This window comes from Stenella coeruleoalba (genome assembly GCF_951394435.1).
Source record: "Stenella coeruleoalba genome assembly, chromosome: 5".
Classification (NCBI taxonomy): domain Eukaryota; kingdom Metazoa; phylum Chordata; class Mammalia; order Artiodactyla; family Delphinidae; genus Stenella; species Stenella coeruleoalba.
In genome coordinates, this window is record NC_137150.1 from 124,529,422 (window position 1) to 124,543,517 (window position 14,096).

Here is a 14,096-nt window from a genome sequence, read left to right on the forward strand (position 1 = left end):
ACATCGAAGCTAGAGCAGGACAAAGCAGCACTGCTAGCACAATGCATTCGGGGAACTGAAAGAAGCCAGTGTGTTTGGAGAGGAGAATATGGCCTCATGCAAGTTTAAAGTTGAGGAAGTTCATAGTAGCCAAATACAAAAGGCTGCTTACCTGGTAGTAAAAATTATTAATCTTAAAGGAAGAGAAAACCATTACATATTACAACACTTTCTTCAAGAAACACAAGACTATGTGTATTCTCTGTGTTATAAGTCTCTCTGTCTCACCTGAATATTGCAAAATCCTCCATATTCTCTTTCCTACAGATGATTGTATAAGGGGTGCTTTGTGCCACAACTGTGTGTAAAAGTCTCTAATTTCTATTGTTACGCAACTGTGATATCATACCGTGCTGAGTGTGAGACCCCTTGTTTTTTCATGCATGCAGAATTTTTTTTTAAAAAAAATAAAATCCTAGGAATGCCCTGGCAGTCCAGTGGCTAAGGACTCTGGGCTTCCGCTGCAGAGGACATGGGTTTGATCCCTGGTCTGGGAACTAAGATCCTGCAAGCCCCATGGCCACATAAATAAATAGATAGATAAATTAATTAATTAAATTTAAAAAAATCCAAATTAAAAAAAAAGGTTATAAAATCATTTTATCAAAAAGGGGTAATGTGATAAAGCAGGAGAAAAGAGGAACACTGATGTAAAAAGAAGGATTCTTGCACTAAATAATTGAAAATATGAGTTGTCTATTAGAGGTGAATTTAATGGCATCAACAAGTATTGACCAATTCTTTTTCTTCTAAAGAGTAGAGTTTGGCAGTTTTTGGCTCATTTTTGGGATTCTGCATTCTAGATTCCAGGTGACTTTCTTATGCTAACTTTCCAGATGTAGTCTCCTCCTAGTGAGTTTTATTTTCAAAGCACGGAGAACAGTGTCTTAGGTAGGACTCCCCACTGGCCTTTGAGGAACACTGATTCCTACTTGAACCCCTTTGTTCCAGAAGAATTGCTAAGCATATGTTGGATGTTAGGAATACCAGAAGTTGCTATATCTGAGTTTAAGTTTGAGCTGGACCTCCTTCCTTATTTTTTAACATAATTTATTCCCTTTCAAAGTCAGAGCCACTTGAAAAATTATAATATCTTTGTAGCAGGTTTAAGTGTATTCCTATCTAACACTCTCAAAGGCATTCTAAATTCAGTGGACAGAATCATCTTGTAACATTGAAAAATTGATCTCCCAATTGCCTACTTAATGTGATAAAGGAGGTACTACCTTTCAGTTAGATCCATAAAACAGGTTGCAAATATTATTGAAGAAATAAAAGCACACTTAACCTGTTACCAATATGAGGCTACACAGCCACATACCCATTAGCTGTCACCATTCAGTCAATTATCCCGATCAAGAGCTAAATATACTCAAAATCTCTTTCCTTTATCTATTCACTATATCTCTGCAATTATAACCAAATTTCAGGGATCTATTCCTTTCCAGTGGCAAATCTACAAATTTATGCAGGCTACCTAAACAAACAGAAGTTAGTCATTTTTTTTTTCTGTAAAGGGCCAGATAATATTTTAAGATTTGCAGTCTCTTTGCAACTATTCAAGCCTGCTGTTGTCGTGAAAGCAACACCAGAAAAATGATAGAGGACTAGCCATGGCCATTTTCTAATTACATTGCATTTGCAACAATAGGCAGAAAGCCAGATTTTGCCTGCAGGTTTTATTTATACACTGAGGCATCATAACCTTGTGAAATATGATTTGAGTTCTTTTCAGTTTCCTCTACCTCAAAAATGTGGCAGAATTATATTTTAGCCATTAGTTTAACCTAGTTTACAATTACACTTTTATGTTTTTACCCCACATTTCTAAAAAAACCCCAAAATGCCTAATTTTGAGTAGAATGTGGCCTCTACCAGGAGCCACTTGGAAAATACTGGAATTTGGATTTCTCCAAGCATATGTCAACCTGTTTCATGGTTCACATTTGGCAAGGGTGCTCCTATATATCCAAGGTTCTAGCAGTTAGCTGTACCAACATGAAATCTGGTGAGAGAAGTGAGTTATAAGACGAAGTAACTGCAACTGAGCAAATTAAATCATATTACAGGTAACCCAGAAAATGCAACTGCTTTCCTTGGGAGGCTGTGACAGAGGTTTTGAAATCCATTTGCAAGCCAGATCAGTTCTTACTACAAATTATTTCAGAATCGTGTCTCACGAGAACAATCCTCTGAGGTACTTCCTGTGAAACAAGTGGAGACAAATCTAAATGAATATTTACAAATCTCTCAATTTCATGTTAATTAGAGATCTTACTCAATATTTGTCTAAATCTAAGCAAACTATGACTATTGGAAACACCATAATGTTCTCTTGGCTTTTCCTCTGGGTTGTCAGGCTACTTATGCAATTATGTATGTATTTATAACTTTGTGAAATTTTTATTTGAATGCGGTATAATTGTGCAGAGAAAAAAATCTGAAATAGTCCAGAAGTTTTAAGAATTAAAGGAGAGTTTGTTAATGTTGCTGGATACAAGATCACTATACAATTGTAAATATAATTCCTATTCTCTTACAAAAAAAAAAAAAAGAGCTTAAGACACAAGAACAAAATGTGCCATGGCAAAAACAATTGATATATTAGACCACATTAAAATATAGGACTGCTCATCAAAATATTAAACTGGTGAAATCATAAATCTTCTGTTTCATTATGTTGCAAATATAACATTTTTTTCAATTTTGTGTTACTTGCATGTTCCACCAAACTAAAAAAAAAAAAATTGTGGACAATAAATAGAGATAAAATAGAGGAAGTTTATACAGGGCAGTTGATACTGATATGTGTGTGTGCATGTGAATGTAAATTTAATATATTTATTTTAAAATTATTTACAGATAAATATATCATTATTTTGTATATTTTCTTGGAAAGTTAGACACAATTTAACCCATACTACATTTATACACCAGAAAATTCTAGTTACATTAAATGCATTATCCCTACAAACACTTTAGAATTTTTTTTTTTTTTTTGCTGTACGCGGGCCTCTCACTGCCGTGGCCTCTCCCATTGCGGAGCACAGGCTCCGGACGTGCAGGCTCAGTGGCCATGGCTCACAGGCCCAGCCACTCCGCATCATGTGGGATCTTCCTGGACCAGGGAACGAACCCGTGTCCCCTGCATCGGCAGGCGGACTCTCAACCACTGCGCCACCAGGGAAGCCCTAGAATTGTTTTTATAAAGATATGTTTCTCTTGTTTTAATATGTGTATGATTGTGATACTTTTAAAATAAAAGATTGTTTTTACTATTTAAAATAATTTCCAGGTTTTTGAAACATGTGTTAACAACAAATTAGCTATAAGAATGAAATCAGTGTTTTTGTATTTCTTAATATTTAATTCAGAAACACTATTATTTAACCCTTGCTGATGGTTACTGATGAAAGAGTAACCCAGATAAGCCATAAATATTTGCATGAAGTTATATGGAGCCATAACAGCTATCTAGAGATATATTGTTATAATAGGAAAAAAACAACTAACAACAAGGGAAAGTTTGCTATTATATAGTGTGTTTCAATAAAAATTTAAATATTAAATTTTAGGCAAACTTCAATATGTTTTCTTAATATTAAAGTTACATTCATTGTTCCTAGTGTTGCAATTAGGGTGAAGCTAGTAAGGCAATGATAACAATAATAAAACATCAAAACCAAAAACCCAGTAATCAAGATATATAATATTTTAGTAAAATATTTTTTTAAAAAACCAAATCAATACAAAATATCTACAATTAACAAAATATCAAAATTTTAGACAATGTTTTCATTTAAACCTGCACTTACAGAGCCCTTCTCACTTGCTTCACCCAAATCAGGCCCTGATTTCCGAAATATGGCATACACAAAATTAGACACCCAGCTTTTAGGCTATAGTTTTATAATTTGGTTTTTAATATTGAATTGAAAGAGTCATGTACCACAATGTACATTGCACCTCTATTTACAATAGCCAGGACATGGAAGCAACCTAAGTGTCCATTAACAGAATGGATAAAGAAGATGTGGTACATATATACAATGGAATATTACTCAGCCATAAAAAGAAACGAAATTATTTGTAGTGAGGCGGATTGACCTACAGACTGTCATACAAAATGAAGTAAGTCAGAAAGAGAAAAACAAATACCATATGCTAACACAGATATATGGAATCTAATAAAAAAAGAAATTGTTCTGAAGAACCTAGGGGCAGGACAGGGATAAAGACACAGACGTAGAGAATGGACTTGAAGACATGGGGAGGGGAAAGGGTAAGCTGGGATGAAGTGAGAGAGTGTGTGGACTTATATATACTACCAAATGTAAAATAGATAGCTAGTGGGAAGCAGCCACATAGCACAGGGAGATCAGCTTGGTGCTTTGTGACCACCTAGAGGGGTCGGGTAGGGGGAGTGGGAGGGAGATGCAAGAGGGAAGAGATATGGGGATATATTCATATGTATAGCTGATTCACTTTGTTATAAAGCAGAAACTAACACACCATTGTAAAGCAATTATACTCCAATAAAGATGTTAAAAAATATATTGAATTGAAATAGCCTCTTGGTTACTGAGCTTTTTGGTCATTGTGTAACCATCACATTATGTACCTGAGCTGACTGAGCTGACTGCCTCACTCACTTCACCCAAGTCTCAACTCTGAGTAATCCATTTGGCTTTAAGTAATTATATATGTATGGTGCTGATAATGTATAGCTTTCAGAATAATTTATATTCATTCTAAATCATTGTAATTTTTAAATTTCATTCAGTTTATTGAATGGGACACTTGCTTCCACCTGTCATGAATTTGATTTTAATAATGAACCTGTACAATGATATTTTAGATGTTCATATTGAGACAATAAAATTTCATGTTTTGATAAAATATGTATTATCTGATTTTGTGTAGAAAATATTTGCTAACCCCTTGTATAAAACAATGAAAATCACTTTACATAAATATGTATATATATTTCTTATTTTCTTTACATAAGTCACTAAATCTGAGATTCTTTGCTCTGCAAGTGAAAATTTTATGTCAGCTTTGATACATATTTTTAACTTTCTTCTCTCATGTTTTTTTAAAACAATTTTTATTTTCTATAGTGTCTTATTCGTACTCTCTTATTCCTTTATTTTCTTTCCTTGCATTAATTCTATTCTAATAAGTATACGAGTTGGATTTGGTACCCTAAGAACCTATGCATCCCCAGAACCTATGCATCTGTTGCCTGTCATGGCAAAAAGAACTGTAAAAATGTGACTAAAGATTTTGAGATGGAGAGATTACCCTGGATTATCTAGGTAAACCCAGTGTAATCACAAGGGTCCTTGAAAGAGGGAAACAGCAGATTCAGACTCAGACAGAAGGTAATGTGATGACAAAATCAGGGGGCCAGAGAGGGAGATTGGAAGATGCTACACTGCTGGCTTTGAATATGGAGGATGGAGTCATCAACCAAGGGGCGCAGTAGCCCCTAGAAAGTAGAAAAGGCAAAGTGGATTCTTTCTTAGAGACTTCAGAAGGAAGGCAGCATGCTGTCAATATTTCAAGACTTCTGACTTCTAGAACTGTAATAATAGAATGTCTAGAACTGTTTGTGATCATTTGTTAGAGTAGCCACAGGAAACTAAAACAGACAGTTCAAAATATTTGATTCTCTCTCTCTCTCCTTCCTGGCATATAGTAGAATTTTTCTTCTCCACTCTCAGGAATGGCTTTATGACCTACTTTGACACATCAGTGTGAACATAAATAATTTAGATCACTTCTGGGCTGAAACTCTAAGAACCATGCTCTTTTCCTCTCAATCTTCCTGACTGGCAAGGATCCAGAAATCCTATCATGTGGTTTCTGCAGTGAGTGAGGATGAAATAACTGAGATGACCCACATGATCAAGTAGCATAAAAGACAACTCTCTGTTACTTTAATAATAGACAATAATAAAAATAAAATGTGAGCTTATGATAAATACATGATTTATTATAGTACACTATTCACTATTTTGTCTGTTATCTAAATAAATACTGTGATTTTTATTTCAGATTGTTCATTTTAAAGTATGTTTTTCTTTGTGTTTCTTTTCTCTAACTAATACTTCCATGAAATCCTATTATTCCTGTCATTATTCTGACTTATAATTTTAAGCAGTAAGAGAAAACTGTAGGTGAAAAGTGGATCTAATTATGATAGACCCAGTGATTCTCATTCTTTAGAAATGTCATTAAGGTAAAAATGTATTACCAATGAATATTTGAAAAAGATCAACCTTTATGTGTAAGCTAATGATGTGAAAATCAGTATACACTTACATATGTGAATGGATGAAACATTAAAATTGTAAGGACTAAAAGTGAAAAAAAATGTTGTAGTGGAGCTTTGAATTAATTTAAAATAGAGTGTTGGTTTTGTTTCGTCATATAACTTCATGGGATAATTATGCTTCTGCACAACTATTACGTTAAAATTTGTTACCCCTATGTTCTGGGAAACTTCTACGGAGGTCATTAAATCCAAGTAATTTTCTAATGAAAAATCAGCTTTTCAAATGAAGAATAAGACATAAATTAAACTAAGATAAATTATCATTCTTGCCAAGTTGATCAAGTCTCATAAAAACTGCAGAGTATCTTCAGCTCATCTGTTTCTAGAGTCTTTGAAATAAGAATCTTTATAAATTGTATCTGTAACAGTTTATAGTAGTAATTTTGGTTCAGCTTTTCCTGCTGCCAGATATTTTTTTGAAGCCAAGCACCAGTATTTACATGCTGAAGTAACTACTTAAGCCCAATTTTTAAATGGCTTTTGTGCTGAAGTTGAAAAGCCACAAAAACCCAGTGAACTGAGATTTCCCATCACCTAGTTTTTAGTTCTGAGCCTGAACTCCAAAGAGAGGACCCTTGTAAGGTGCAACACCTAGATTTCTCAAAGTTATATGTCAAATTGTAGAGGCTAAACTATTGTGAGATAGAAGAAGCAAAGCCAAGAAGGCAATCCGGCACCAAGAATCAAGAAACCCTTACACTTACAAGGTTACTACCAAGCTGCATCTAGGAAAGGGTAAAGAAATCATGATTGAGGTTGAATTTCTCACTATGCAAGTACATGGCACTTGAAGCACATATTATTTTGTAGAAAAAGTGAAGGTATTCCTTGAATTTTAAGAAGATAATTCATGTAAATTATATGATGTTTATTTCATTTTTTTCCTGGACCTTTGCCATGTCTGCTAGAAATGCACACAGCCATGAAGGTTCTTTAATTTTAGGATCAATATTAAAATAATATTTGAGCTATTTATTTCTAAATCTAGCAGAATAAGTTAAATGATCAGAACCATCAGAAAAACTCCTCATTTATTCACTTAAGGTATAGAGAGCATAACCATGTGTCATGTAGTCTTTCAGCATTGAGGGAGGTTACAACAGTGTATATATATAGCAGAAGAGATCACAGCTCTCTAATATTGTTGTAGAAGCCTGGGCCAAACCATATTAGCCTTTTTAGGCCAGGATAAGGTGTTTGGATTTTATTACAAATGCTTTTGAAAGTCACCAGGTGGTTTTAGTTTGGTTATTTAAAGTATTTTCTGTTTCTTTATGATTGCTATGTGAAAAATCATTATTTGGGGCAAGGGGGAGGTCATCTAAAACAGGAGCCAGAGAGGATGGTTCTTGGCCTGCTGATAGATAATGGCAGTTTGAGCCAGGGTTCTGGAAATGGAAGGAAAGAGAAGGATACCTATTAAGGCTATATCTGCACGAAGAGGCATAGGTAGTCTGTGGTAGTTAATTTTATGTATCAACTTGACTGGATCACAGCCCATATATATTGTTAAACACTATTTCTGAGCATGTGTGTGAGAGTGTTTCCTGATGAAATTAGCATTTGAATCTGTAGAATGAGTAACGTTGATTGCTCTTCCCTATGTGGATGGACATCATCCAACCCCCTGAGGGCCTGAATAGAACCAAAATGTAGAGGATGGTGGGCAGAGACAATGATCTTCCATCCTCTCATGCCCTTGGGCATTCCTGGTTCTCAGGTCTTCAGATTTGAACTGGAATCTACATCATTTGGCTTTCCAGGTCTCCAGCTCTCAGGCCTTCAAACTATGCCACTGGCCTGCCTGTGTCTGCAGCTTACAGAGGGCAAATCATGGGACTTAGTCTCTGTAATTGTATGAGCCAATATTTCATAATAAATCTCTTTGTATATGTATTATAAATATGTCACATTCATATATATTTTATATATTTATATGAATTAAAAGAGTAAAAGACAGAAGAATAAAGAATAAATAGGGATTATTGGTAAATAGCATCATTTTATGAGAATATATATTTTATGATGTTTATCAAACACTCGTGCGGAGATGCTCTATAAGATATAAAAGTCTGCGGTTCAGGGAAGAAGGGTCAAAGGTATACCTCTGTGTCACTGACAAGCAGAAGGTAGATAAACATAATGTCAGCAGATGATTACATAGGATTGAGTCATGAACCCTCAGCACTTCACACATAAGAATTGCAAAGAGAAGAAGCATCCAGTGAAGAAGATTTGGGATATATGGACAGTGACATGGAGGAAAAGCTAAGAGACTGAGATGGCCTGATATGCAAGAGAAGAGAGCAAACCAAGACAGAGAGTTTGGTCAATGCTTTCTAAGTCTCCTGTTCAGAAGAGGAATTTGAGCAAAACAAAGTATGCACTGCAATGTGGAGGTCACAGGTGGCCTGGAACAGCAATCTTCCTGGTATAGTGAAGATGAAGTTCCAATAGACTGGCTTAAGAGAAGAATATGAGAATAAGGAAGTTGAAGCAGTGATTGTGGACATTCCTTTACATAATATGCTGTGAAAAGGAGTGAAGATATAGAATATTGCCAGCAGGGATATAGAAGTTTTAATCTTTAAATTTCTTTATTTTTCTACTTGACAAACTAGAACTTATTTTTAGCTGGTTGGAAAAACCAAGAAGAAAGAGATAAAATAATTAACTAGGGCTTTGGTCCTCGACAAGGAAAATAGGAGATGATATTCAAAACTGAGAAATTAGAGAATTTTAAGAAATGGAGATAGATCATTCATAATAACAAAGAAAGAGGTAGAGATTGAGGCCCTGACTGAAGGTGGTCAGTAGATCCAGTGGTAAGAAAAGCTGAAGTTTCTGTATCAAGGTGTGCTCTTCAGACCAAAATTGATGTGTTGTAACAACAGTGGTCCTTTCTCAGGACCACTAGCTGTAAGAAGGTTGTACCTACCTTGATGACATAACCATCTCTATTCCAAAGCCAAATCCCCACTACTCTTCAATGTGCTCTGTGTCAAATCTTGGGTGCTAACATTTTCTAACTTTTTTTTCTATTTTTTTATACCTATTTAATTTGGTAAAAGGTCAAGGGCTGATGTTTAAGAAGTGATAGAATAGACATTTTAGTATTAAAAAACATTAAAAGTTCCAGCTTGTGTTTATCACTAATAGTGTGGTTGACGTTGATAGATTTTAAGACAGAAGATGGTATCTCAGATGTGATGGAAGAGAATGATGCTTTATTTCTTTTTTGTATTCCCCACAGGGCAAAATATTTAACTTTACGTTTCTTACTACTTCAACAGTGCTGAAAATGTATTTATTAAAACTGAACTGAATTTTAACTGAGTTAAAATTTTAACTCTGTGCCTTCAACATTATTTCTTACCTTCTGCAACACAAAAGCAACTTATATATCTTTAGAAATGTACTGTTACAGAGCATGCACATAAATTGATCATTATCCCTTTGCGGAACAAGAAGTCACTGATCTCTCCCAAAACCTCACAGGTGAGATATGTTTCCTCTTGAAGTTTTGGGGATTAGTGGTCTAGCCTGCTGTGTTATCTATCCCAGTGACTGAAATATTAATAATTATAGAGAACTTATAGTAGATAAGCACTTTCACCAAAAGATATTCTCTCAAATCTTGTTTTCACTATAAAAACTAAAGATGGTTCCTCCTAGATTCATTGTTTCAAAGAACTGCATTAATTAAGTCAAACTTTATGCGCTCTTTATTCTAGCATAAACACTTGTTATGTGGCCCTCTAATGGAACAATGGTCTAAGAATGGTATATTGATAACAACACAATTAATTTTGATTATTAAATTTCAGAATTGAAGTTATTTATGATTCTTAGCAAAATGCAGTTTGACTTATTCCTGTTGTCAGCATACCTTATGTGACCAGGGCAAAATGGTCAGAATAACTTTAAAATATTTTTTTAAATGAAGAATTACATATTTCTCATGTTTTATTTTCAAAACTGTTACATTTTATTCACCACCAGTTTCCCAGTGGCAAATTTAACCATTATTCTATGATAGATATAATTATATTCTACACAAATGGTGGCAAATGTTATTTCCCTAATGATATATCAATACTATAAATGTGAAACTAGTTGAATCACAAATGCTTTAACAAGACTAAAATATAAATTTTACTCGAGAGATCAATTTAAACTTTATTAAACTTGCAGGGCCTTTGAAATATTCTGAAGTATATGGATTTAAGATACAAAAATATGACTTTTTCAGTGTTAGGAGGGGGACTTTAAATTAAATCACAATATGATTTTTGCTTAGAGGAAATACAGAGCTATTAATAAATTTATTTTCTTACTTTTTCTTTCATTTGTCATTTCAATTTTGTTCCTTCCACTTTTATTCTATAGCCAAATACATTCATCCTGACCAACTAGAAGTACAACTCAAATTAAAGAAAATGCATGCAATAGCAGAATTTGTCTCTTCTGGAACATAATTTCCCTTGCCCCAGTCCCTAACAAATTTATTAGCATTCTCTCTCTCTTTCCCTGCTGCTTCCTCATTCCTCACTAACTTGACTAGTTCGAAACAAGGTCAGTGAAAGGATCAGTTCAAGGACCAGGTGACACAAACAGTACATGTAATCTTACTTTTCAGATTAACTTGGAAAAATATTGAAATAGCATTTACTGACATTCAAAGGCTATCCATGAATCTTTTAAAAGTCACCTTGTAAATGGTCACCTCATAAAATGTAAGAATTGAAGATACTCTATTTTTATCCAAGACATAACTCCAGGGCTCTGATAAATATTGTTGCAGTTTGTGGCTATGCAAGGAGGTGACAGGAGATAGATATTCGTTTATTTCTCAGCTAAAGTTTTGCCATAATAACTACCACTTGCAGTCCTAACAGCAATGAAATTTCAGGTCATCAGCTTCAAATGCCACGACAAGCAACATTTACAACCTGGTTTACAAAAGACAATTCTTCCCCCAGGTTCATTGGAAGTTTGAAGCTTGACTGGTTTCCTTTGCCATAATAGTCATGAAGGTAATATTACAACAAATAATTATATGTATTACATTTAATAGCATAGTCTCATTTGCTATAATAATAGTAGTTGTGCTCCTAAAAACATTAAACTGTCCAGAACACATCATAAAACAAATTTGAGGGGAAAAGTTTAGAAGCTGGTGAGATTCAAACTTACAAAGCAAGACACTTGCCTTATAACAAAAGAAATAAAGATAGTTTTTAATAGTTATGTTGGGATCTTATGATAGCAAAAAATTGGATTTCATTACTGCAAAAATTAATATTACTGGAGTGGTCTCTTAAATCTCAATTAACACTTGGATTTCTTCCCTTTCAACAAGCTACAATGATGCTGCTGGCAACACAGTTTCAAAATAAAACAAACTCTGGATGTATCCCGAGGTTTTGACCTCAAAATCTTTTTTTCTATTTCTGAGGTGCTGATCAGGTTCCAGTTATATTCTGTATATATACAGAATACATATATATACTGTATATATACATATAGAGTATACATCTATATATACACACAGAATATAACTGGATCTGTATATCTGTGTATATATATATAACAGGAGACATTGCAAATTGCAAACCCTATTTGACAGGTCACTTAAATCCAACTTTAAAACTTGTGCTTATAGCTTATTATGCAAAGTTCATTTCATTGCCATTGCCTGGCCAATATATTCAGCTTTGAATTAAACCAACATGTCATTGAGCTCCCTTATTCCATCTGCAAAGCAAACAATGTTGAGTATCTCTGATTTTTATTAAAGATATTTTATTAGAGAAACTTCTTTCAAAGAACTCTATTTTCTCCTATAGTGACTTAATAAACAAAAATAGCATTCCCAAGAGCTTTCTGAATTGTTCTATACTTACCTGCCACCAGACTTCAAATTATAGTTTTTAGAAACCTTATAGAACTCTTTCCCTGTGAATGAGTTTTCTATAGTTGCTATAACAAATTATCAAATATTTAGTGACTTAAAATGATACAAATGTATTACCTTACAGTTCTATAAGGATCTCACTGGGCTAAAATCATTCCTTCCTGGAAGCTCTAAAAGAGAATCCATTTCCCTGTGTTTTCCAGCTGTTGGAAAACCCACATTCTTTTATGGCTCCCTTATTCCATCTGCAAAGCTAGCAATGTTGTGTACCACTGATTATTCTTCTGTAGTCATATTGAAAAAGAGCAGGGCCCTGTGGTCCTTGTCCCCCCATGCCCTCTGCCTGCTTTTTGTCCGTGGAAAAACTTTAGCCAAAGAATAAGTTTAATTAGAGAAGTGTGAAAATTCAGAAACAAAGGAAAACAGTCAAAGGAGACCAAATAATAATAATTTAGTCATTAAACAAAGTCAAGGACCTTTTACTCTTCCTTAAAGGCTACAGATAATGTTCTGAGCCATATCCTGTGAGTTGTCTTGTAGATACTGAAACCCCACCCATGAAAGAAGGTAACTACATGAATACCAGACTGTAGCCATGACATAAGCTGCCACAATTCCAAGAACTGGCCTCAGGGAAATGGGAACAAACCAGCCCTGGAACTGAGGATTAACTGTACTTAAAACAATTAAGATGACGCTGATCAGACCACTGATGACCAGTTTCAAGATGACTGTCAGAGCTGACTGTGCTCTTTCTGCATGTAGCCGCCACCCCTCTGCCTATAGAAGCTCTTGCCCCCTGACTGTCGGGGAGGGGGGAGGGAGTCAGCCTTTGGACACAAGTCTGTCTCCCCACCCCAGTTGCCGGCATACAAAATAAAGCAAACTTTCCTTTCCACAAACCTTGCCTCTCTATTGGCTTTTAGCGGTGAGCAGCCGGACCCCACTTCCTGTTTACAGTATCTCCACCTGAGTTTCCTCTTCTGTTGCCTGCTTCCACTTTTAAGGACTTTTGTGATTACATTGCACCCACATAGATAAAGCAAGATGCCTTTTCTATTTAAGGTCAGCTGATTGATAACCTTCATTCCATCTGCAACCTTAATTTCCGTTTGCCTTATAACCCAATATATTCATGGAGTCCAAGGATTAGGACTTGACATCTTGGGGAACCATTATTCTTCCTACCACTTCTCACAAACTGATGAACTCCTTATTTGCATCTGTAGTTAACTACAACTTTCACAGTAATCAAAAGTGGATCCAGAAATTTTCTTCCTTAGCAAATCCTAGCAGCAATGAAGACAAAAATAAAAAAGATAATTCATGTATATATTCTGTCACAACCATGGAAAAAAAATTGGGAAACCAATACTCTAATACATCTCTCATTGAGCAGATTGAACTTAACTGTTTATATTGTTACTCATATCTTTTAGACATAATAAGACAAAATTTTCCTTGATGTATTTGATATTATTAATTTGATTAATATTGAATATGCTGAATAAAGCTTACCACATTTCTTTATATTCAATTACACAATACTTCTTTTAATTCTGTGTTTTATATTTGACTATAAGTTCCTTGAAATAAGGACTTTAACATATCCATCCCCATGTTTATCATGGCTTACATATTATTATGTTGCACATTACAGATGTTCATCGAGTGGATGAGTGGATGAGCGTATGAATGAACGCCGACCAATAAAGTTCTTTCCATATCATTTAGTCCAGTAACAGGCCTTTAAAAGCTTCAATCAATATTCCTCCTGTCATGTGATACAATTTCCCTTTT